General features: G+C 43.5%; 2 long non-coding RNA genes across 3 annotated transcripts in view; one reads left to right on the top strand and one right to left on the bottom strand.

Moving 5' to 3' along the window:
• LOC310674231 overlaps positions 1–21,665 on the top strand; it is a 46,453-nt gene that overhangs the window by 11,089 nt on the left and 13,699 nt on the right. The window lies entirely within an intron of this gene.
• The window catches only part of LOC310674247, a 33,007-nt gene that overhangs the window by 11,089 nt on the left and 253 nt on the right, over positions 1–21,665 (bottom strand). Inside the window, exons 2-3 of the long non-coding RNA XR_014509476.1 lie at positions 6,344–6,518; positions 5,446–5,616 (exon numbers count right to left, since the gene is read on the bottom strand). This is a non-coding gene — a long non-coding RNA (uncharacterized lncRNA). The remainder of the gene's footprint in view (positions 1–5,445; positions 5,617–6,343; positions 6,519–21,665) is intronic.

Raw genomic sequence — 21,665 nt, 5'->3', positions numbered from 1 at the left:
CTTACTGTTGCTGCTGCCGCTGACAGGAAAGAAGAGGAGAGTGTGCACCACTGAGGAGATTGCGGGAACCCCAGAGAAGCTCTCGAAACACAACCCAGATGAGACACAAATGACCGCCTAATCCAGACGCTCTGTAAAAGCCACCAGTCAACAACGTCTGTGCAGCTCAGCAACAACCAGGAACCACCACCACCACAACTCCAAATCACAACACCCTCCTCCCCAAGAGGACATCAAGCAGGTCTTAAACCAAAAGCATCAGTGAGACTGCGGTGACACCAACCAGGGAGATGGCAAACAACACTGAGAACACAACACCCCCCCCCCCAAGATGAGAACGACACAGCAACAACAAAACAAGAACTGAAGGAAGTGAAAAGAAGACTAACAGAACTACTGAAAGCATTCAGTGACCTGACCACCAAAGTGGAAACTCTAGAAAACAAGAACCAAATACAAGAAAGAATAATAGAGGAGTACTGAGAGAAAAACACACGTGTGAATAATAAGTTGGCTGAACTAGAAAGAATAGAAATGGAAAACACAGAAATGAAAATCAAACAAGCAGACCTCGACGGTCACGGTAGACGCTGCAACATCTGCTTCTGCAACTTTCCTGAAAAAGTGGAGAAAAGCCCAGCAGACCTAATTGTTCGCTGGCTGAAAAATACTATCCCAAACCTGACACTCGATGTAGACGACCTGGAGAGGGCTCACAGAGCCCTAAAACCTATGCTGAAACCTAGCGCCTCCCCAAGAGACATCATTGTGTGCTTCACATACTACAAAAAGAAAGAAGAGGTATGAAACAACCTCAGAAACTCAACCAACCTTCGATACGGACACAACCCAATATTGGCCTTACAGGATTTATCTCAGGACACCCTAAATCAGAGGAAAAGCCTACACCCATGCACCCAGCGTCTCCAACAAGCAGGGATCAAGTACTGATGGGACTTCCCCTTCTACCTCATTGTAACAACCAACACAACACAACACATGGCTACCGACATATCTGAAGTCCTGCAACTACTGAAGAACCTCGAACTCGACCCTCCACTGGGATGGCAACCGACAGACCACCAAGTGACAGCCACGACCACCACAATGAAACAACAGCAAAAAGAATTCTGCTCCAACCTATGCACCTCCCTTAACCCACCTGAGAAGGAAATCAGAAAATTCCTAGCAAGACTGACCATGCCTACTTTAACTGATAAGGTACAGGAATTAATGTATAGTCCTATCACCCCAGAGGAAATAGATACAATCCTCAAAAACCTAAAACCACACAAAGCCCCAGGCCCAGACGGATTCACAGCAGAATTCTATAGGAAATTCAAAGAACCCCTGATGCCCTAAATGACCCGCCTATTCAATGACATCATAAAAGGGAAGCCCATCCCCAAAACCTGGACCCACTCCAAAATAGTCTCCATCCCAAAACCACTGAAAGACAGCCTCAAAGTAGAATCATACCGCCCAATCTCATTAATAAACCAAGACTACAAAATATTCACATCAATCTTGGCCAACTGCCTAAAAATTTTCCTACACAAGTTAATAGCCCCAGACCAGACTGGTTTTGTCCCTGGCCGCAATATAACAGACCCCATCAGGAAACTATTGAACCTGATCTAACACTGCAAGGCAACTAAATTCCTACTGACAATTATGTCCCTAGACATCCTCAAAGCTTTTGATCGCTTAGAGTGGAAATACATATTAGCAGTACTAACTAACCTGAAATTTGGCCCCAACTTCCTACAAATCCTCAAACAAATATACTCCCAAGCCTCAGCAAAATGCAGAGCTAACAATATGGACTCTAATACTATAGCAATCCAAAGAGGCATGAAACAAGGATGCCCACTGTCTCCCTTCTTATTTATCCTGGCTCTGGAACCCTTAGCAATCCGAATCCAAGCAGCCACAGACATCAAGGGGATGGAAATAAAAGGCAGAACCTATAAATTAGGGCTCTTTGCAGATGACCTAATGGTCACAACACCAGATACCATAAGCACAGCAACCTCCCTAATCAGAGAACTCAACACATTTGCAATGGTGTCGGGCCTACAGGTAAATTTGCAAAATAGTCAGAAGCTATGTGCTTCAACACCCCTCCTCACACACAAAAAGAACTCACTAATGTCACCAAAATAAAACTTTGCCACACCAAGTTCAGATACCTAGGGGTGCAAATAACCAGAAACCTCAATAAATTATACCTCCACAACTACAAGCCCCTGTGACAACAAATTAACAAAGACCTAAAGAGATGGAACAACATGAATTCCACTCTTTCAGGCAAAATAGTCATGATCAAAATAATCACCCTCCCAAAATTAACCTACCTATTCCAAACCTTCCCAATCTGGATTCCCCCAACCCAACTCCGCAGATGGCAGAGAAAACTACACTCTTTTATCTTCTCACATAAAAAACCAAGAATAAGCCCCAAATACCTGCACCTCCCCACCTCAGAAAGAAGATGGGGAATCTGCAACATAGAAGCATATTACATTGCCAACCAAAATATGCCATATAATCCCATATATACTAGAAGATGAGACAAAACAATGGGTACACCTAGAGAGGGACACAATTGAAAATACCTGCACCACAGCATACCCACTCCTACCAAACAAACTAAGGAAAATTCCCACAGCACTTAACAGGTACACACAGACCATGCTCAAAGCATGGAAAACAGAAATAGGCAAATTATCCCCAACCCCATCCCCACTAATTTCCCATGCGTACCACCCATTATTCCACCATACAGCACAAAACCTCCAGATAAAAACCTGGCAAACCAAAGACTTATATCGCCTAATAGACTTCTATAAAAATAACAAACCTTTGTCAACACAAGAAATACAGGACAAACTAGAAGACACCCAAATGCCTTGGTTAGCACAACACCAATTACAGGCCCTCTTAAACAATCCAGCAGTAAAATCAGCAGCAACTAGGCCCCTGACAACCTTCGAAAACCTTCTCCTAACAACAAAGGGACACGGTAAAGGGGTGGTATCTGCAATATACAAAATACTACTCCGAAATCCCACGAACCTCCTAGACACAATCAAAAAACAATGGGAGGATGACATAGGCTATGAGATTAGCCCCACTCAATGGACCAGAATGTGGTCTAAACCCCCCTTTAAATCCATATCAATGGGGGGGAAAGAAAAGGACTCATTCTGAAACTCACCTACAGGTGGTACCTAACACCCAGAAAACTATGTAAAATAACTAAGCAAGTATTAGCATTCACCCCAGAATTGACCCTACTAAACATCTTCCAAGACAATAATGCCCATAAAGAACTCATAACCCACCTACTTTCAGCAGCCAGAAACATCATAACCAGACACTGGAGAGACCTGTCAGGAGTAAGCAGGGACCAATGGTATGGGAAACAGCCTTACTAGAAAAATTAACCAATAAACTGAAACTGACATGGGGACAAATAGAAGAAGACATCTTCACTCCGGTATGGCTCTCCTTTATCACATACGCAGCCCAACAAGACGATGACAAAAATCCACCAACAACATACAAATCAAGATGGCTAACCTGATCCAACCCACCCCACTCACACATGAAAACCCCACCCACCCCACTCACACATGAAAACAAAGATTACCACAGCCAATCACAAATGAACAACCACACCCTAGGCCAACCCCAACTTCTCTCACCACCAAAGGAACACAAGCGAACAGCAGAGAACATGCACAAGCAACGCTGACACAAAACCCCACATATATTAAGTAAAATGGAAATATCGCCACCCCATCCCCACTCACCTTTTCCCCCTTCCACCTCTTTCCCCCTTTTCTTCCTAATGTCTCAACAAATGAACCTGACCTGTAAAAAATGTTACTTGGGGGGAAAAAGAGAGACATTGCACATACTTTTGTAAACCAAGAAAATCTTTAATAAAAATAAAATAAAATTGTGCTATAAATGTGTGAACCCTCCTGGAGATAATTCGTGGACTTGTACAGGAAAGAAGAAACCATCATTTGTAATCAATATCCAATTAATTCCCTAGGCTTAACAATTTCCACCAATGATTAAAAAAACCTCCTGCACTAGAAATATTGTCTTCAGATAGCCCTACTGAGCCCAGGTTTTCTGTAGGACCGACCACCAGAATTATAGCAACACATGAATAATGCTGCATTCATCTGTCTGTCTGTCTGTCTGTCTGTCTGTCTGTCTATCATCTATCTATCTATCTCCCATCAATTTATTAGTGATCTCTCCACCACCACCCCACCGCCACCAGCCATAATCTAACAAATCTATATGGTTTTTCTAACTCATTCTACTCATAACTATTGATGCGGTAGAAATTTCTGTTCAGTTCGCATTTAATTAAAACTTTCTGAACAATATGGAAATAAAAAAGAGGCCACCCTTCAAAAATTATACTTTTAATAGATTTGCAGTTCAGTTCTCCAGCCAAATAAGGTGTGCCTTTTCCCCCAAACCACACCCACCTCAATCACAGAGACACTCAATCACAGAGTCGATCCATGCAGAGAGCAGCTTTGCCAGCCCTATGTTTGGTGCTTTGCTGAGCAAAGGGCCAGCAAAACCCCATGTGCTATTGTTCCCAAGTGCCTGGCAGCCAACTGGCTATTGAGTGCTTGGGAAGTGCTGCGCAAGGGACAGCTGGGTGGGACAAACCGCCTGTCAGTCATCTGACATAATGATGCCTGGTGAGTGACAAGTGGGTTGTCCAGCCCACCTGTCAGCACCAGCCTATGGGGGGTGAGGACAGATAGCGATCTAGCCCATCAGGCCAAAAAAGGTTCCTTGATCTGGACAAACTGGAACAGTTTCAGAGGAGCACAATGAAGGTGGTCGGTTGGGGGAAAGTCCCATGAGAGGAAAGCTGGAGGAACCAGGTATGCTTAGCCTGGAAAAGAAAAGAGTGAAGTTCAGGTCAATTCTGCCTGGAAGAGGTGTGTGCCCCATTGGGGTAGTGGTGGTGGAAATACTCGGGGGGGGGGCATAAAAATGTGGGGGCCAAGGAAGGTCAGTTGGCAGGGAGTAAGAAATGTCCCTGTTTTCATCTGAGGAATGTTGGAAGGTATGTCTATTAAAGGCATGGGGCAGGCACATATTAATAGTCCATGTGGGGTATCCAATGTTGATCGGACTCAAAGCAGATCTATTGAAGCCAATGGACTTTGGTGCGTTAAGTTCAAGGGGCCTACTCTGATGTTGTTGGATATTATTGAATAGTACCCTAGAATGGGTAAATTCTTAGAATTTGTTCGAAATCTACAGTATTTATTTCTGAGATTGGCCTTCAAATGCACAAATCATATGCAGTCTTTAGCAGGAGAATGATTATAGCCGTAATGGAAATTCTCAGTGTGGATTTGAACGTTATTGATGTCTGAGTGACAAAATACTTACATATAGCATGTGCCTATGGAGTTGCCTGCGTGATCTCTGAATCCAGACTGCAGAACTGAAAACAATCAGAAAGGAGCCCTTTCTTCATGACGTACTGTTTGCTGTGTTAAGTGTTGGCTTATTTATGCGGAGTTTGGAAAATCTGCCATCGAGCAAGGGGCCATCCATCAGCTAAGGAAATGAAAAGGCATTTGGGAATGGGAATTTGAAGGACACAGAAAGAGACACGCACAGAGAGAAATAGACAGGAGCCAGTCTCTTCTAAGTTCTTAGTTTGGGCACCAAGTTAAGACACAAAAGCATTTGCAACAACATTGTGGGAAGAAAGAATAAAAGCGAGGCTGTACAGCCATTAAGGCAATTAAGGAAAGATTAAGGTTGCTTTTTGTTGAAAGACCCATTAATCAATAGGCCAGAATTCACAGCATGTTGCAAAACATAAGTCTACAAAAAAAAGAAAAAGGGGGAAAAAGGAAGAGGGAGCGGGGGGGGGGGCACAGACCAAACCACTGGCCCCAATTCAGAGTTCCTCTTGAGAAGCAGTGGACTGTGTATAAGCTGCTGCATTCAAGGATCAGCTCTGATAATACTGATCACCTCTCTCTCTCTCTCTCTCTCTCTCTCTCTCTCACTCACTCTCTCTCTCTCTCTCACACACACACATACACATTCTCTCTCTCTCTCTCTCAGCAGGAGTGTGGCAGTAGGGATACCTGACGCCACACATGCACACCCAAAGGAGATAAGAATTTAATGCTACCAATTAGTGCTATGACGAATCTTGCCTTCAGATTTCCAGAAGATTTTTTGTCCCATGTGAAAGAGGCTGGATTCCTCTTGTCTCTGCGTCTTTCTCAGGAGGCTTGAGAAATTCACAAAATTAGCAGTTTACACTTACCTTACACGTGACGTGGCCAAGCGGGTGTGAGTAAGTGAACAGCCTCTTTCATTGTGCAATTATTTCTTGGCATTCTGCAAACTTCCCAGCCCACACTTCCTAAAAACTCCATGATGTCCATGTTTGCTGCGCTTTCCTGTGAGTGCAGGCACTTTGGAAGGCTGAAGGGTGCAGACTGCAAGAGTGCGGATGGGCAGAATGCACTCAAAAGGTTAGACAAACCAAAATGCTTGTTTACAAAGCTATTGTACTACCAACCTTACTGTATGCTTGTGAAACATGGACCACTTATAAACGCCATCTCCAACTCCTTGAAAGATTCCATCAACGGTGTCTCCAAAATTTTTTACACGTCACTTGGGAATACAGGTGAACTAATACCAATAATACTAATACTGGAAGAAGCAGAGATCACCAGTGTTGAAGCAATGATTCTTCAACATCAACTTTGTTGGACTGGTCATGTTGTTCGGATGCCTGATTATTGTCTTCCAAAGCAACTACAGTGGTACCTCAGGTTACAGGTGCTTCAGGTTACAGACTCCGCTAACCCAGAAATAGTACCTTGGGTTAAGAACTTTGCTTCAGGATGAGAACAGAAATCGCGCAGCAGCGGTGCGGCGGCAGCAGGAGGCCCCATTAGCTAAAGTGGTGCTTCAGGTTAAGAACAGTTTCAGGTTAAGAACAGACCTCCGGAACGAATTAAGTTCTTAGCCCGAGATACCACTGTAATCTATTCCGAACTTAAAATGGAAAGCGTAATGCTGGTGGTCAACAAAAGAGGTTTAAAAAATGTACAGTAGTATAAACACCAACAATTGGGAAACACTGGCCTGTGAGCGCTCCAGTTGGAGAACAGCGTTTACCAAAGGTGTCATGGGCTTTGAAGACACTCAAACTCCGGACACAAGGGAGAAATGTGCTAAGAGGAAGGCATGCTTGGCGTGATCAACTCCTGCCCGGAAACCAATGTCCCCACTGTGGAAGGACGTGTGGATCCAGAATTGGCCTCCACAGTCACTTACGGAGTCATTGTAAAAACCATGTTCATGGAAGACAATCTTACTTGGCTATGAGTGATCGCCAAAGAAAGAAAGAAAAGACACTGGTCACCTGAGAAGTAAGGCAAATGCAATAAAAAGCCAACATCCCACTCATTATTCCCTTGGATAATTTTCTAACTAAATTTACTTTCTCATTCATTGAGGATAAATGGTCTGGGAAACATCTTGGCACATTACTAGGACCAAGTTTGTGTTCAGAGGTTCCGTGTGCATTGAATGCATCATCCTTCTATATGAACTGTTTTTCCCCATGAGGGATTGCAATGTATGAAAGCAGCAACTAAATATATCTTTAGCCAAATGATGTGGAGGCGTCGTAGTGAAAATTCCTGTTGTTTTGCATAAATCAAAGGCCTCTGTAAACAGGCAGGTTTTCAACACGCACTGAAACTGCACAATCATTGGCACATGTCTTCTTTTTTAACATGTGCACTGTAAACCTATACCCGTCTACCTGGGAGTAAGCCCCTTGGAATTCAGAGAGACTTGCTATGCCCAACATGCCTGTCTCTGCCCCTCCCTCTTCATACCTCTTCTGGTCCTGGGAGACTAGGGGGAGGAGAGATGGTCACAGCCAGAGGGGGAGACACCCTGGCTTTGTCACCAACCTGACTCATCTCTGCCTCTTGGCCTCCCTCTTCTCTGGCTTCCGCCTCTGCTTCTGATTTGGGATTTCTCTCCCTGCTCACCACGCCCTGTTACCTCTTCAGCTTCTGACACCTCCTCCTCCTCCCAGGCTTCTCCTTCTGACCACTTGTCATAGTCCCACCACCAGTCCCCTGGCTCTGAGTCTTCTTCCCCAGCGGGTGCCTCCCACTTTTCCTCTGTGTCCAGCCAGTCTACAACAGGAAGGAAGACAGTTTCCAGCTATTCCTCTTCCCTCTGGAGCCTGCCACGTCCACCCAAATCTGCTCCAAGGGGTCCTTCAACCCTCCAGAGCAGATTGGGGGGAGATGAGGTGCTATGGAGGGTGGGGAGTGCTGAAAATTGCCTAGCTTGATACCTTGCGTCAGCACAGTGATCCCACTTGAATCTCCCCAATATTTCCTTTTTAACTCTGATTTGTGGGAGAATATTTAGTTATTGAATTAATACATCTACTTGAAAAAACCTATTTGACTCTACCCAAGAGCAAGTCCTGCTATGATGATGATTCACAGAAGGGCCATTTCCACAGTAGGCCTTTGACTCTGGAACAAGCTTCCCTCAAAGGCGTATTTGTCTCTCACATTATCGAGTTATTTCAGGCACATTTTATCTATCCAGGCTTTTGCAGTTCAATAAATAGAAGATGTACTCCTAATTAGCACTGTTTGTACTCCTTTTTAATACTTTGGTACTAAATTTTTAGTGCCTATGTGTTTTTAGCTCTGTTTTTAAATGTTTGGTGTACATTGCCTCAGTCGCATAGCTATTAACATGAGTTTGACCAAACTGCGGGAGGCAGTTGAAGACAAGAGTGCCTGGCGTGCTCTGGTCCATGGGGTCACGAAGAGTCGGACATGACTAAACGACTAAACAACAACAACAACAACAACACACATACATACATAATTTTATTTGAATGCTGCCTTTCCACAGTTCAAACCATGCTCAAGGCAGCTTACAACATGGAAAAAACACATAACACAACAAAAGTAGTCATAAACAAGAAACAAACCATTAAAAAATACAAAACTAAACCAAACAATTTCTACATAAATTGCAACAAAATCTAAAATAAAGATGCAAAAAACCAACACACACAAAAAATCCCAAACAACATTCCAGTCCAAAAGTCTGTTCAGCATCCTCAGCTTTTATAGCTGGAGTCAGTCTGTGCTCCATCCTCCTACCCAAGTGGAAAGATGCCTGCAAGGCAGGGAGCAGGTCTTTCAGGATTCACGGCCAAGGTGGTAATCACCTTACACTGAGCCCACATCATTGGTCCATCTAGCTCAGTGTTGTTTGGATTTGGATTGGATTTTGGATTTGATATCCCGCTTTATCACTGCCCTAAGGAGTCTCAAAGCGGCTCACAATCTCCTTTCTCTTCCTCCCCCACCACAAACACTCTGTGAGGTGAGTGAGGCTGAGAGACTTCAGAGAAGTGTGACTGGCCCAAGGTCACCCAGCAGCTGCATGTGGAGGAGTGGGGAATCGAACCCCGTTCACCAGATTACAAGTCCACCGCTCTTAACCACTACACCACTGACTAGCAACTACTCTCCACAGTCTGAAGCAGGTGCTTTCCCCATCCTGACCTAGAGATTACATGGTTTGAACATGGGACCATCTGCATGCAAATAAGCCCAAAGCTGATAATAAGCGAGATCATGGCTCAGGTGGGATTAGAACCATGGCCTTTCCTGTTCACAGCCACTGCATCATCTGGCTGCGTGAAAGTAACTCTCCTATTTGCTCCACACCAATCGCCTGCCCAATCAGAGAACTCTCCTATTGCTTCTGAAATGTGCTCCAGCTAGGGATCTGGTGATCTTCCAGGGGAAGTGAGGTTTCACAGAATGGAAGCTGCTACAAAAACCATTTCTGTTAGGAGCAGCTGTTAGTTTCTGCTGTTAATCCTAGCGCCTCCCGTTTTTCCAGCGGCTACAATCAACCTGTTGCATACCACAGACTGACGTTTTTGCCTTGTTATTTATTTTGCTTCTTGTTGGGAATGAGATAGCCCTTTACAGTGGTGCCCCGCAAGACGAATGCCTCGCAAGACGGAAAACCCGCTAGACGAAAGGGTTTTCCGTTTTTCAATGCGCTTCGCAGGACGAATTTCTCTATGGGCTTGCTTCGCAAGACAAAAATGTCTTGCGATTCTTGCAATTTTTTTTCGCTCCCCACCCCCTTTTTCTAAGGCACTAAGCTGCTAATAGCCTTTTAGCAGCTAATCCGCTAATCCCTTAAGCCTTTAATAGCTGCTAATAGCCGCTAAACCGCTAATAGCGCTAATCCGCTAATAGGGTTGCTTCGCAAGACGAAAAAACCGCTAGACGAACGTGGAACGGATTCTTTTCGTCTTGCGAGGCACTACTGTACAACGAACATATTCTTAAGGCTGCAAAAACCGTGGCGTGAGCCCCACTAAAAATCTGGCACAATTTATTTCTGAGGCATAAAGTCCAGCTGCACAAATGATGAGTTGCTAGGGGATCAAAAGCAATCCTGATCTGAACTACCAAAACTCATATTAAGACTCATATTAAGGAGCCAATAAAATAGGATATGTGGCCATCCTGTTCCGAAAGGTCTCTTCCAACCCCAACCCCAGGAAGGACAACAGAGAGAAAGAGAGAGAGGAGATACACAGGAAGGAAGAGGTAGGAAAAGTCATTGAATCATAGAATTGTATCGTTGGAAGGAACCCCAAAAGTAATCTAATCCAACCCCCAGCAAGGTCTGTTCATTCACAAAAGGGAAATTAGGATTCAAACCTTTGTCTTCTTCCTTTAACTTGTTCTGTTTGCCAGTCTTATGACACACATGCTGATGGCTATTTCTTTCCCAGCAACTTGTCTTCTGGAGCGGCAAGAAAGGAAACCCATTGCTATGCACAGGCACCCCCAAACTCAGCCCTCTAGCTGTTTTTTGGGACTACAACTCCCATCATCCCTAGCTAACAGGACCAGTGGTCAGGGATGATGGGAATTGTAGTCCCCAAAAAACAGCTGGAGGGCCGAATTTGGGGATGCCTGGCTATGCACTTCCCATCTTCAGCTGGGCATTCCAATAGGAAGGGAGGCCCGTTGTTAATTCAGATTGCTGCTCTTCCTTTGAGCAACTAATTGAAATAAGTTTCAACAACCAGCTACTCAGTCATACCCATTGCAAAAGAAGAAGGGGGGAAAAGCCATCATGGCTATCAGTGAGATGGTGTAATTGAGAATCACTGGCTTTGCAAGATGCCTTCAGGCTCCTATTTTGGGGTGGAAATGGGGAAGACGGGGTCTTAATATGCTAATTAAGAAAGGGAACAGAGTGGGAGGGCAAGCAGCACATGTTAAAACCTGCACCTGAAATAATTGGAAATTGGCTTAAAGTGGAGGCGTGTAACCTGATTGATTTGCCAGCTCCAGGGCACGTTGCTTCATCTTTGGAGTCAGGGTCATCATGCAATCCCTAATGTAACAGATGTAGTTTGAGAGGGAGCCGTCACTGGCGGGATGGAGCTGACAGCTCAAGCGCTTGCAGAGATGACTGCAACACAGCCAAGGGAATAATTATTTGGGAATGCCTTCGGGTTTGTGATTTTTACACAAGGCAGAAAACATTCTGCGCCCTGCCCCAAGATGCCTGGAGTGTGTTGGAAGGATTGTTGTTTCTTAATCACCTGAAAGCAATTGTTTTGGATGTTTCAAGATGGAAGATGGGTCAAAAACAGAGGGAGGTCTTGTACCGAGGCTAAAATAAGCTAGGAATATGCCAGCCTTCCACTCATAATGCCAACAACCTCTTGTGTCACAAGTTCCATGGAGGCAGTTAGTTGTTTTTGTTATTTTTACCCATGGTGTTTTAAGTTGCAAATAAAGGGGCTAATAATTTAAAAAATAAATGTATCTAGCTGTTGTTTTAAATCAGGGGTGTGGAAGCTGTGGGTACCCAGATGTGGCTGGGCTCAAACTCCCATCAGCTAGCATGGTTCATAGCCAAGCATGATGGGATTTGTAGCCTAACATCTGAGAAGTCAGGTGCTTCCCAGCCTTGTTTTTCAAAAGCACAACATTTGTCCCTTCATCCTGTTAACTCTAGTCTTTCACCCATACTTTTTTCTAACAGTGGTTTGAAACCACAATAGTTTCCCTAACAATATCCTAAAGCACCCCAGAAAGATGGGCATCTAATCTTTTTCTGAAAAGCTGCAAGGCTGGCTTTCTTAGGAACCTTGTCTGTGGGAAGGGGAAAATGATGGAATAGGAATGAAAATCTAAACAACAGAGGAGGATGGCTAGGTTGCCTGGTGGTGGTGGGAGGAAGCAGAGATAAATAATGTAATTTATTTTTAAGCAGTGGTTGTATCTGGACAGAGGTTCCTGGACCGCAAAGGGGATGGAAACCATCTTGTCTACTCGCCATGGTAAAGATGTGTATTCTTGAAGGCCATTCTAATTATCTGTTTGGTAAATTTATAGGCTCCCACTGTTCAGTATAAAGACATAGCCTCTAACATTTCTCCAATGAAAATATGGACACCCTATTCAACAACAACAACAATTTTATTATTTATACCCCACCCATCTGACTGGTTGCCCCAGCCCCTCTAGGTCGCTTCCAACATATATAAAAGCATAATAAAACATTTTTTAGAAAACCTCCCCTATTCAGGGCTGCCTTCTGTTGTCTTCTAAAGGTTGTATAGTTACTTTTTTCCTTGGCTGGGGGATCGGATAACTCCATGCTCTCCAACATTTCTCCAATGAAAATAGGAAAAGTGGGACATTCTGGGATCAAATCAGAAACCAGGATGGCTTCTGTAAATCTGGGTCTGTCCTTGGAAAATAGGGACACTTGGAGGGTCTGAGAAGATGGCAAGAATATGGGTAAAAAGAGATACCATCAAATTCATCCTTAAAATAATGAAGGGCAGCTGCTCATAAGAAGTTGTCAAAATCCAACAGAGCCATAAAACAGCGAACTCAGATCTCTAGCCTCATTCCAGGCAAGCAAGAGGCATAGGAGCTGACTCTTAGGGGTTGAAGGGTCTTCAGCTCCCCCAATAAAATATTTGAGGGCCCCAGCCCTCCCCCCCAAGTTAATGGGCATTGCCATTCATGTATGCCACATCATGTGATTGATTATGTGGTACGGGGCTTACCTGCCCCCCCTATTTTATTCAAGTTTTATATATGCTAGGAGCTGCCCAGAGTTGCTGGGGAAACCCAGCCAGATGGGTAGGGTGTAACTAATAAAATTATTATTATTATTATTATCATCATTATTATTATTATTCACCCTGGCAACTCTGATAAGAGGCCTTATCAAAGTTCAAGGACACATCCCAGCCAAGCAAAAATACAGAGGATGTGAAGCAGGGCCAATTGACTAGGGAGGGGGTGTGGCCTGTGGAGAGATAGGAGAGTCGATTGAGACACACTTGGAGTATTCTGGCCCAAAGGTTCCCCACTACTTGTGCAGGCTATTTTGGGAAGGCATCAGAAGCACCATAAGTGAGATCAAGAGGCACAAACTGCAAATGAATCCAATTGTGATGCCGTTAGGCCACATTAGCTAGTAGATAAATAATAAAGAAAGAGCAAAGGGCTTTGGTATCACATGTGTTGATAACAGCTCTGATAATGGTAGCAAAAAGCTGGAGAAGCAGTAATCTTCCAAAAATCGATCAGGAAGGTGAGGAAACTGTGGGATGGGATGGCAATCACTACTTAGAAATTGCTTTGGGAGGGAAGAATGCAAGCACTCCGGATTTTCCAACAAAACTGGTGGTCTTTTATTCTGTACCAAAAAAGAGAGAAGAAATTATAACTATGGGTGTTCTTATAATATGATATAGTGTGACAATACATGATGCATTTGATCTAAGATTTAAGTAATATCTCGTAATTATGTAGTTAGGAAACTCATGTAAATATATCCGCATGCCATAAGATCCTGCAAGATGGCCTTGTTCCCTGCCAGCAGTGGTTTTTAAAATACTTGTGATTGCAAGTATAACAGAAAAGGGAGGGGGGAGAGAAAGAAACAGTGTCAGCTCACATTAACAATATGAATAATCCAGCAGCCCTAATTTAAACATTAATATAAGCAGTCCATGTGTCCTAATAGATAGGCAGGTGAAGAAGAAGAAGAAGAGGAGTTTGGATTTGATATCCCGCTTTATCACTACCCGAAGGAGTCTCAAAGCGGCTAACATTCTCCTTTCCCTTCCTCCCCCACAACAAACACTCTGTGAGGTGAGTGGGGCTGAGAGACTTCAAAGAAGTGTGACTGGCCCAAGGTCACCCAGCAGCTGCATGTGGAGGAATGGGGACGTGAACCCGGTTCACCAGATTACGAGTCTATCGCTCTAAACCACTACACCACACTGGCTCTCTATGAGCAATATATTCAAATACAGAAAGGGGCAGTGAGATCTTCAGACCAGGTGATTGTTCATCCTTGCAACTTTAGAAATACAAGTCTCTTTGCAACCATTCTGGCTTGCAGGATCCATCTTTTGCTGTCCACCTGTTAGTCCCCACACCCAAGGTATATAATTTCAAAGTTCACAAACATCTGCACACTTTCTCCCTGTGCTACGGTATCGGTCAACCTCCTTCCTCCAAGCTACTGTGTCCCCTGAGAAGGAAACTGCCACTGGCATCAGGGGAAGAATGATATCTCTGTGCTAGTGCACATACTTCACTGCAGATGGTGACAGCAGTCATGAAATTAAAAGACGCCTGCTCCTTGGGAGAAAGGCGATGGCAAACTAGACAGCATCTTAAAAAGCAGAGACATCACCTTGCCAACAAAGGTCCGTATAGTTAAAGTCATGGTTTTCCCAGTAGTGATGTATGGAAGTGAGAGCTGGACCATAAAGAAGGCTGATCGCCAAAGAATTGATGCTTTTGAATTATGGTGCTGGAGGAGACTCTTGAGAGTCCCATGGACTGCAAGAAGATCAAACGCATCCATTCTTAAGGAAATCAGCCCTGAGTGGTCATTGGAAGGACAGATTGTGAAGCTGAGGCTCCAATACTTTGGCCACCTCATGAGAAGAGAAGACTCCCTGGAAAAGACCCTGATGTTGGGAAAGATTGAGGGCACAAGGAGAAGGGGACGATGGAGGATGAGATGCGATGGTCTGACCAAACTGCGGGAGGCAGTGGAAGGAGTGCCTGGCGTGCTCTAGTCCATGGGGTCACGAAGAGTCGGACACGACTAAAAAGCTGCCAGGTTCAATTCCATATAGGGCAGGAGAAGACTTCTTTCTGAAATCCTGGAGAGCTGCTGCAAGTCAGCGAAGGTCTGGCCAGTGGTTGAGTCAGCTCCACATATTCCTAGCTTCTCTTCTGGGGAGAAAGGCTGGGAAATTGGTGTGTGGTGGCTATTCATCACGCTGGAAGAACAAGGTTAAATCTCCTTTCATTCACTCACCATGATTCTGCTCCTGATAAACTCTATAACTGTTTTGGTGCGTGTTTTTTAAAGTAGAAAATAGACACATTAAATGCACAGGCACATTTAACCATCTATTTTGATGGGAGGCAGTCGAGCTTCTTCCATCCCAAGGCAGTGTTGCTCCAAAGGAGCTCTTGGGTTCTTAAGACAGGAGACTGAGAGCCCTGTTGGATAAAACCAAATGCTCATCTAGCTCAGGATCCTGTTTCCCACAGTGGCCAATCAGATGTCTCTGGGGAGAACTAAAGACTGAAAAGAAATGAGAAACCAACAGATTCACTCATTCCTTAGAGCTAGCTGATATACCAGTTTGCTGCTATGCTACAACTCTTGTGTGTCTTAAGTTCACAGTGCCGTTCTCACACTTCCCCTTCTCCCTTTATTATTTCATCTGTATGCAACCTCTGGTGATAACCCCCTATTTCCCTAAACCCCTGGTTTTTCAGATTTTCTCAGTTCATATTATCCTCACAAAGTTCATCTCTTCGTAATCACAGGGACTAGCTCCAAGAGACCACCTGCATTGTTTGGGATTCAACGTGCTGAAGTGCTCCATATCAATATTTCCGTCGAATGCCTGCTGAACGCTGAAACATATATGTTACAGACTCTCGGAAAGTGGCAACCGGTGGCCTCCCATAAGCCAGCAAGCTCCATAGAATGTCAACCCTGTACAAGGATTCAACATGAGATGAAATGTTGCATTGTAACCAACAGAGAACGATATTCAGTGTATTGCTAAGGTTACATCAGTACAAGAATTCTCTTTGTGCAACTGAACACTCTCTTCCCCCAGCACAATGACCACATCTGTTCTAGGTTTTCCTCCAACCTTCTGGAGCAGATTTGGAGACCCCGTGGGGTGCACGGGGGCGGGGACAAGAGGGGTGACTGCCCCGTTGTGGTAGTGACAATCCTTGCACGTGCACAATTATTTAGTTGAATGCTGTCCTGAGTCATAATCAGAGCAGAGCCACTGGCATCCATAGACTTGAATTAGTTGTGTGACTCATTGTATTTTTAATTACAGACTCACTCTCTTGTCTGATTTCAGTTTTGTGCCCTCTTTGCAGCTTTTGCTTTAAGTGGGAAACAGATCAATAGAATCTCCAATATTGTGGCTGATTCACATTACTAAAAATGTAGAGATATTGTAAGAAGGGTGTTACGGGAGGCCATGTAAATCTGTCACTGTACAATAAGATGTGCACCAGGTGTACATAATACCTCCATCTTTTGAGTTGGAAGAATCATGGGAATAGATTACAGATGTCCGTGATGCATATGTTATGCCACTGATGTGATGTGATGCATATAAATTTTGACATTATTAGCAGGGAAAGCAGAGTTTCAGACAAAGATTTCCCTTGTTCCTGCTAAGTTCTCCCTCTTCTTGACTAACCCAATGCGCCTTCCTGTCTTCCACAAAGAGCCCCTTCTGTCTCTAAGCCTTCTTTAAGGTTTTCATATACCAATTGTCCTTTTATTTCCCCTGCAGAATTTGTTTGTCGGTGTGCTTTCTCTGTCACCTTCAGTTAACACTTCCACAAAAATCCCATGCCATTACAATGCATTGGCTTACGACTTGTGGGAGATGTGGCTCATAGATGGCAACATGTGGCAGGCAAGTGACAACCAGGTTATTGCTGTTGCAGTTGAAACTATGCACCTTGCCTCATCCATAAAACCACATGCCTTTCTGAGCTCCTCTGGCTTTTCTCTAAGAACGCTAGAATATGGAACCAGTGTCACCATGACAGTAAATAGAAACTGGATCAGGTCTTTAAGAGCAGAGAGAGTGCAGCTATTAGCATCGGAGACAGAATTACTGTTATCATTCTGCATTAATCTGACTCTTTCCTATGCACTGCCCTCTCATTGTCTTCAGCCCTTTGGAAAGCGTTCCCTTAGCAAACAATCAAACCCACCAAGTCCCCTGTCAATAAATTTTATTTGAGAAATATAGCGGTTGCAATATTGATGGATCTCGCTTTCCCCTCCTTGCTTGTCCTGGCTTTCCTCCGCCCAAGAGCTGTGAAGAGCAGGTGCCCGTTCTCCTCCGGCAAAGGAAACACAGGCGAACGTTGAAGAGCACCCATATTTAAATACTGTATAGCGTGTCTATTTGCATATCTTAGCACATTTTCTCTGCATGGAGTACATTTCAAAATAACCAGGGTTGCGGGGTGTTTGGGTCGGTGGCTACTGGATCTGTTGATAACTTGAAATATGTAAATACATCTCCTCTCCCCTCTCCTTCCCTCTCCCCCCCCCCCGCCCCCCGCCTTGCTTTCTTCTTTTCTACAACCAGTGCTTTAGATTGCATTAGCTGTAAACAAAGATGTATTTGCAGGGGCAGTCGGTTTGAGTTTATTGTTTATGTAAATCTCTCTGAATGTGACATAGCCAGATAGCTTCCTATGTTGTGCTGATCCACGTTTTAGGCCTGCAGCCAAAAGTATTTTATCTTTTTACTTCATTATAGTGATCTTCCAATTAGCTGTGGTCTGTAATACCCTGATTTTGGTGGCAGTGGTTTGGGGAGGATTGTTTGATAGTTCTGCTCGAGAGGCAAAATGAGTCGCCTTATTATAGAAAGTGCAGAGGTTGTGCAGTAGCCGAGTTCTGTTGCAAAGTTTGCCGATAAGGGGAAAACTGGCCCTTGAGCATCTATTCTCTTCTGTATATTAACACTTCTAATCTGCGCTGCTGATAAAACTGGAAGCCATTTGCCTTTGCAGGAATTAGTTCTGCCTCACTTGTGTAACCAGGCGATGGTGATTAACCTTTAAACTGTCCAATATTCTCAGCAGACTCCTGCTCCAGATTAGAAACTATTTAGTTACGACCAACTAAATTAACAACATTCCCGCCTCTGAAGAATAAGGTTTGGAAGGTATGCATTTTAAGGTGGAATTGTATTTGAAAACAGGGGAGAGATGTGCTTGTTTGCTTCTCACGAGATGCACACATTTGGCGGCGATGGGGCTGCCTAAGAAAATAGGTTCTGCATTTCGGAGAAAAGAAGCAAGAGGCCTAAACAGAAGATGCCCGTGTCCTCTAGATGCAATTAGTTAGTAGCCATTGATGAACATGTAGATTTGATCCAAACCTACCTATACATGTTTGATTATAGGTAGGTGATACATTTTGGAGAATGTGTATATTTGGTTATGTGCGGATGGTTGATTTAAGCACACACACACACACACACACACACACGCACACACACACACACGGAGCGAGAGAGTGCGCAATTATTAAGGGATATTTCACTCCCAGCCATACTAGTCACATAAAAGGAAGTTCCATCAATTTGAATTAAATTTACTTCTGTGCGAATCTGCTTAAAATCAATGCAGAAGTTTACAATGGACACCACCAACTCTAATCAACTGGTGAATTAATCAGCTTTATTTTTTTTTTAAAAAAAAGGCTGTAATCCTGCATCCACTTATGTGGAAGTAAGCTCCATTGAACTAAGTGGAACATACTTTTGAGCAGACATGCATAGGGTTGAGCTGTTCCATGATGAATCCAATGGGGATTTTTTAAATCATGAGGTTCAAGGCTGAAGGCTCAGGAACTATATTTTTTAATAATAATAATAATAATAATAATAATAATAATAATAATAATAATAATTTTGGTGTATTATAGGAACAAGGAGGAAATTTTAAATATGACCTTCTCTTTAAACAATAAATGTAGCTTTTGTTTATTAAATGTTAGGTGATTTCTCGGGTTAATTTTTTTAAGCCTAATCAATTGATCAATTAAATGCTTTAAAAACTGGGCAATTAATAATTTTCTGATCTTGGACTGGCAAATAGCACGCAGGCACACACACATAGGCTGTGATCTGAAACACAATGGTTTGGAACCAAACTCAGTAGAGATCAATGAGACTTAATTCCAAGTAAAAGTATATTGAGGATAGAGTGCCAGCTGTCTCAGATTTGAGATGGCTTGGAATATCTCTGCCACATAATATGACAACGAATGTATGATAAGGAGAAGGTGAGCAATATCGGAAAGGAGGGGAAGATAATTTTCTTTTAGGCAAAAAGGGCTCTCCCAGTTTTCTCTCTCTCGGGGTTAAGCTGAACAGTGAAATAGATGTTATAAATATTCACAGCAGCCCCTCATGCCCAATAGGCTTCAGTTGGTGGGGTAACTTTGCACTGAGCTATTGCATCTAGAATTTTTTTTAATATAATGTAAAACTTATCAGTTGAAATGTAACCTCCAACTCACATGGCATAAAGACAAAAACGAGGGCATTTATGTAATAAATGGTGTAGTGCTTGTCCGACATGCATGAAATGACTGTATTGTTCTCCCTTGCTGGAGAACAAAATCAAAATCCCCGTTAGCAATGTTTTTCTGTTTTACCAGTTTTTACATTGGCTGCCTCCTTAAAAATTGCTAATCTAGATACTACATTAGTAGGGTGTCAGTCAAACTGCAATCCACAGTGAAGCCTTCTTCACATACCAATTTAAATCATTCATGGTCCTTTCTTTGGCATTATTCAAAAGATCATAATAATTTTCTTGTGCCCACAGCACAAAAAAAATCAATTATTTCCCCACAAAGACTTGAAAGTACTTAGCGAGTGCTGCAAGAAAAGCTGAGGGTTATATCAAATTGAAATTGCACTCATTACACACAACACAATTAGTTGCCACTAGTCTGGCCGGTCCTTTAATTCTGAATGGCATATCTTTATTATTACAGAAACAAGCATGCAAATGGCATTGTTCAGGATTTGCCGAAATCAATAGGATATAGTGCTGTGTGTTTGGTGGCCACTGTCACTCAATCGGCTGTGGATTTGAGATAATGTGTGTATTTGAATTAATGAAGGGAATGTGAGACATCATAAGTGACACCCAAATAAAAGAAATGGGTACATGATATTTGTAATTATTCTACTTGTGTTTTTGTTGTAAATACTTGTGCTTTTTGTTTTTTAATCAAAGGATTAATTGCATTTTAATAAGGCATTATGATTTTCAGAGCTTTAGTTAATTAAAACTTGTAGTATATAATTATGAAGTGATGCTGAGATTTTTCTAAAGATCACCCATATGTTTTGAATGTGTACATTTTCCCTCTTCTTGTTATGCGGTTGCTACATGATTCCCTCCCCTCCTTTTCGCTTTTTAATGAATTATATTTAAATGTTTGAGAGATGACGGGTTCGAATTTCGGACAGATTTTTTTATATTTTTTTGTAAGTGGCAGCTACAGTACAAAATGTTCATGATCTTAGGGTTGAGTCATAGACTATGTTTCCTTTGGGCTTTTTGAGGATGCAGGACTTATTCCCTGCATCTGCATTGCACAATTAAGGGGGGGGGGATATCGTGATGTGGGAAACACAATGCTAATTGCTGACCTGTGAAATGACCAGACCCGGAAGCCATTTGGGGAATGTTTTACCTGCATAGCACTGAAATCATGGAAAGGGTGAATTTAGGGACAAAGCAAAAAAAAAAGTGACACCCCCACACACACCGGAGGTGAACATGCAGCTATTGCCCTGATCCAGTTTGCTGAAACTGTAGTGCTCCCTTGGTCATATGCTGCTTCCTTACTCACAAGGAATGCTCATTTTGGACTCACAGGTGTCCATGGAGGCGCAGGTTAATTCTGTCTCCAGGGCAGCTGTCTACCAGCTCCACCTGGTACGCAGGCTGAGACCCTATCTGCCCACGGACTGTCTCGCCAGAGTGGTGCATGCTCTAGTTATCTCACGCTTGGACTACTGCAACGCGCACTACGTGGGGCTACCTTTGAAGGTAACCCGGAAGCTACAACTAATGCAGAATGCGGCAGCTAAACTGGTGACTGGGGGTGGCCGCCGGGACCACATAACACCGGTCCTGAGAGATCTGCATTGGCTCCCAGTACGTTTCCGAGCACAATTCAAAGTGTTGGTGCTGACCTTTAAAGCCCTAAATGGCCTTGGCCCAGTATACCTGAAGAAGCGTCTCCACCCCCATCGTTCTGCCCAGACACTGAGGTCCAGCGCCGAGGGCCTTCTGGTGGTTCCCTCATTGTGAGAAGCAAAGCTACAGGGAACCAGGCAGAGGACCTTCTCGATAGTGGCGCCCGCCCTGTGGAACGCTCTTCCTCCAGAT

The sequence above is a fragment of the Podarcis tiliguerta genome (assembly GCF_965153285.1).
Source record: "Podarcis tiliguerta genome assembly, chromosome: 3".
Classification (NCBI taxonomy): domain Eukaryota; kingdom Metazoa; phylum Chordata; class Lepidosauria; order Squamata; family Lacertidae; genus Podarcis; species Podarcis tiliguerta.
This window is presented reverse-complemented; position numbering and strand designations above follow the sequence as displayed.